The following is a 4985-nucleotide window of genomic DNA, read 5'->3' as shown; positions in this document are numbered from 1 at the left end:
CTGCAATGGCATAGGCTGCAGTGGGTTGCCATGGGCTACCGTGTGTAGCCAGCAGCCAGCGTGAGTGGCCAGCAGCCGCCATGAGCAGCCGTCCAGAAGCCGGCAACTGATCTGCTTCGCCCGGGAAGAGCGCAATAATGGTGCCAACTTGGACCAGTGAAGCAACGTCCTCCACAACTAGACTGAAGAACCAAAAAAAGACAGCAACTTGCCTGTTCCCCTTCCCCCAATTCCCCAGCTCTGTTCCCATCCCCCAATTCCCCAATAAAAATCTTAAAAAAAAAAAAAAGTTCACAAACTTGTTGCAATTATATTGCTAACCGTTTTTTTTTGGTATCAGAGGGATTATTCATTATGAATTTGTACCAGCTGGACAAACAGTTAACCAAGTTTACTATTTGTAAGTGCTGAAAAGGCTGCATGAAAAAGACGAAAACAACCTGAACTTTTCTCCAACAATTCATGGCTCTTGCATCATGACAATACATGGCACTGTCTGTGAGGGAGTTTTTAGCCAGTAAACAAATCACTGTATTGGAACACCCTCTCTACTCACCTGATCTGGCCCCCAATGACTTCTTTCTTTACCCAAAGATAAAGGAAATATTGAAGACATTTTGATGACATTCAGGACATCAAGGGTCATATGAAGACAGCTCTGATGGCCATTCCAGAAAAAGAGTTCCAAAATTGCTTTGAAGGGTGTACTAGGCACTGACGTCGGTGCATAGCTTCCCAAGAGGAGGACTTCGAAGGTGACCGTAGTGATATTCAGCAATGAGTTGTGTAGCGCTTTTTCTAGGAGGAGTTCGCAAACTTAATTGTCCGACCTCGTAGATCCAAAGCCCTGTGAATGATGTGTACCTGAATTGGGGAGCTGAGGGGCAAGTGGCAGCCCTTAAAGCACGGGACTTCTGAGGCCAGGGCAGCAGCCTGGGAGCCCAGGGCCCCGTCACTCCCAGGGGGCGTTGGCAGGACTGTTGAGAGGATGGGAACAGCTGGTTCTACTGTCTGCCTCCCCCCCATCCCCCCACGCTGGCAGGGCCGGGCTGGAAGGTGTCAGCAGGTGGGCAGACAGTGCATTTGTGGGCTGGGGTGGGGTGGTGTGACAGGGAGGCCAGCCGGTCCCAATGGATGGACAAGGAGCAGTGGGAGCCTGGGACGGTCCAGAGGAGGGCTGAGCGGAGTTCGTCTCAAACACACCTGCGGGATGGAGGGTGCTAGGGGCCGACTGCCTACCTACCCCCCGCCTTCGTTCCCATGTGCCATGGGTGGGCACCAGGGGTTGGGTCCCAGGGATGTCACCTCAGTACTCTGCAACGCCACAAGGCATAAGCTCTCCTGCTGGGACAGGTTCCGTCACTGGGGCTGGCAGGTGGCAGGTAGCACTGTCCCTCTGCTCAGCAACCCTCTGACAGCCAGCACCGGCTCCACCTGCGTCAAAGACACCAGATGGAGATGTTCAGGCTCACCAGGACCGGTCACCTCTGCCTGCCCAGCCCTGGGACCAGGTATGAGGTTAGGGAGCTGGGGGTGAGGGCAGCCGAAGAGCTGGTAATCAGAGAGGTCTGACCCCAACAGCCGGGGTGAGGTGAGGGCCCGGGGCAGTGAGTAGCCCGCCACATCTGCCCTGATAGAGGAAGAGAGGTTCTGGAGGGCCCCACCCAGTCCCGTGCCCATATCTGGGGGACCGTGGGGTCCTGAGACATTGGCCAGCTCTCACCCCCCCCAGACATACCAAGATGCATTCAGAGTGGGGGTCCCCAAGAAGAGTTGCACACTCTTGGGAAAAGGAGGGGTGCTAGAGAGGAAAACAGAAAGGGGACCTCACACACCTGCATCCTTGTACATGACGCACACGCCCTACAGGGCTCACCTGTGACACAACGTGACATGGGGACGCGGGGTCTAAGTTGCTGGTGCAGTTGCTCAGAATGCAGAGGCTGAGAGAGGAGGTTTCCGGGAGTCCACCAGGGCCCTGGTCGGGGCAGGGCCTTACTCAGACACTGTCTGGAGATGGAGCTGCCCGTCCGAGTCCCCAGCTTTCCAGATGTCCCTGTCAGCCCGATTTGATTTATAGCGTGCACTTTTTATACCCCGAATCCCTTTACATCTGATATGTTGTTGTTCCACCCTTAAAAGTAGTCCTGTAATAAAGATCTAAAGCAGCCCTGGGCGTCCCCGAGAGTGTTTTTCATTTTGGAAGGGTCCCTACATCACTGAAGTTTAGGGTCTTGAGGAAACAGGCTGAGCACCAGAACCCCACTCAGGGCTCAGGGCCTTGGCTTGTGGATTCCAACATTCCCTGGGGGAGATGCTGAGCGAGTGTGGAAATTAAAAAGGAATAAAGAAACAGGAGATCATTATAAAATGATGTCACAAAGTGACAGTTGGTGACACAGTGTGGCCTTGTGGCGGGCACAGGCAGACCCAGGCGGCACCACCTTGGGATGGGGACCATCCGCTTTCTGATGCCGGCCATCAGGTCTGCTGACAGACGAAATTGCATTAGGTCTCCAGCTTGCCCCACACACAAATCCTAAGGTCCGTACAGATTAAAGGCCTCAAGTGTGAGTGACTGCCAAGAACATTAGCCAAGAACAAGAGAGCATGTCCTTCCAACCAAGATTCCAAAAGCTTACACGGGAGAGGGAACAATGGTGACATGTGACAAACTCAGATTTTAGAACGTCCCCACTCATGAGACAGAGGCGAGCCAGCCCAGGAGTGATGCTATTTGCAATGCTACAGTGGCGTGGTGTGGAAAACACACAGAAATCTACAAATAAACGAGAAGAAGCCATTCCATCCAACAGAAAAACGGAACCAACAGGAAAAGTCACATGGCCAAGAACCTCGTGAAGAGGAGCGGATCAGATCAGTGCAAATGAAACACGCAGGAGGGGCTGCTGACCGGTGTGGACATCAAGAGGGGACCATACTGCCAACCCCCGGGCATGATGCGGGCAGCAGTACCAGATGCACATGCTGTGTGGTGGGCACTCCCACTGCAGGCGTGCATCTGAGAGGACTAAAGCAGGTCGTGAACACACACACGTGCCCCCATGGCCACAGCATCAGCAGTCACAGCGGTGAAAAGGTGGAAACGGCCTAAGTGTCCATGGCTGGAGGAGCTGGTGCACAAAACGTCGTCCATCCACACAGTGGGAGTGTCGCTCAACCTTAAAAAGGAGGGATGTGTGACACCCACTGCAACGTGGATGGACCCAAAGGACATTGTGCTGAGTGAAATGAACCAGTCACAGAAGCACAGATCGTGGGTGACCCCACTCACATGAAGCCCCTCAGATTCCTAGACAGGAGGTAGGAGGACCGGTGCCTGGACTGGGGGAGGGGCATGGGAGCTGGAGGCAGAGTTTGTTTCGTAAAATGAAGATGGACGGAGGTGATGGTTGTACAACATGTGAATGTACTTGATGCCACTGAGCTGTGTGCTTAAAAAGTTAAAATGGTAAGTTCCATGTGCTGTATATTTTACCACAATAAAAAGAAAGCTGTGCACACACACCCGAGACCCAGGGCACAAAGTATGTTATAAGGACTTGCATTACTGCTTTGTCTAAAGTTGCAAGCAATTTTGAAACAACCTCCACATCCCTCAGTGGGGAATGAATAAATGAAAGGAGGTGGCCTTGTGAGTGGGACAGCACCACGTCCAAAGGACTGACCGGACTTCCTACGGACAATGACAGAGCCCCGCCTCACAAGTCCCCTCAAGTGTCAGAAGGGTGTCTTTGTTGGTATGTTTTTAGGGTGCAAGCCACAGAATGAAGAGTGGGAGAGGGGACCAGACTGCAGGAGTGTGGCAAGTGACTGCCTCCTGGCACCAGTGGGGTGGGTGGGCTGCAAACTGGAGGGGTGGACAATGTGTGCCCTGCCCGTGTGGTCAGCCTCAGGCCAGCTGGCTTGGGGCAGCAGGAGCGGGTGGGCCCACTGGGGGTGTCAGGCCTGTTTTGGAGGCTCTTGGGACTTACCTGGGCCTGACATGGGGATGCTCTGACAGGGTGTACCCCTCTGGGAGGGTGGTCCAGGAAGGACCAGCTCTAAGGATGGGGGGAGCAGGGGCCCAGGGTGGCAAAGCCCACAGGGGTGCTTCTGGGGCCCAGCCGGGCCTTGCTCCTCAGCCCATGCCGACAGCCCCACCCACAGCTGGGATCACAGGCAGGCCTGGCCAGTGGACACCAGCCAGAGTGGGCTCAGGAAGCTGTGGGTGGGAGGTGACGAGAGGAGAACATCCCCTACCCCTGCAGCCTCCTCTGTGCCCCCTTCCAGGGATGGGGGCTCCCTGCACAGAGGGGTGGAGAATGGGTCCCCACGCTTGGCCAGAGAGGCCAGCCTGAGGAGCGAGGTCCTCCTTGCCCACCCCACACCCTTGCTCTGCCTCGTGCACTGTGGCCGGCAGCCTGGGCCTGGGGGTACCCTGCAGCCCCTGGGTGTCCAAGGTCAGGGTGGGCAGAAAGGCCTGGCTGTGCCTGTCTGGGGCAGCGGGGTCCGGGAAGGGCTGTGGGCAGAGCACCCGCACCAAGGAGGTGGCTGGGATGGCCAGGGAGAAGCACCCTTCCCTGGAAATTCTGGTGGTGTGGATGTGACCCCCACACCCCGATGGGGGGCCCCTGCCTCTCCCGGCCACACGCAGGTCAGGACGCCAACCCAGCCTTTAGACAATAGTTTATTGTAGACTCAGCCTCCACTCTGGCCCAGGGTTCCGGTGGCCGGCTGGCCAGGCAAGGGCACGTCAGGTCCCCACAGTGCCCACCGCCACCCTCCAGAGCCTGGGCCAGGCTGGGACGAGATGCGCTAAGGAGGGGCCGCACAGCACGGTCTCCCTACAGGCACAGTGAGGCAGTGGACATGGGTGACGGTCACCCACCAAGCAGTTCTACTCTACCTGTGTTATTGCATTTATACGCTTGTTAGACTCAAAAGACGCGTGGTTAGATGGGAGGGGCCGTCCGGGGGGGGGC

At 56.0% G+C, this 4985-nt stretch overlaps 1 long non-coding RNA gene across 1 annotated transcript; it reads right to left on the bottom strand.

Annotated features, from left to right (window-relative positions):
• Window positions 1-764: 764 nt before the first annotated feature.
• On the bottom strand, window positions 765-4979 carry LOC109375632 (uncharacterized). Its single transcript, XR_002122603.1, has 3 exons — window positions 1877-4979; window positions 1306-1434; window positions 765-798 (listed from the first exon to the last, which is right to left on the bottom strand). It is a non-coding gene; the product is annotated as an uncharacterized LOC109375632 (long non-coding RNA).
• Between the last annotated feature and the right edge of the window lie 6 nt (window positions 4980-4985).

The sequence above is a fragment of the Hipposideros armiger genome, unplaced genomic scaffold, assembly GCF_001890085.2.
Source record: "Hipposideros armiger isolate ML-2016 unplaced genomic scaffold, ASM189008v1 scaffold_983, whole genome shotgun sequence".
NCBI classification, from domain to species: domain Eukaryota; kingdom Metazoa; phylum Chordata; class Mammalia; order Chiroptera; family Hipposideridae; genus Hipposideros; species Hipposideros armiger.
Note: the sequence above shows the minus strand (reverse complement) of the source record. Positions and strands in the feature narration are given on the sequence as shown.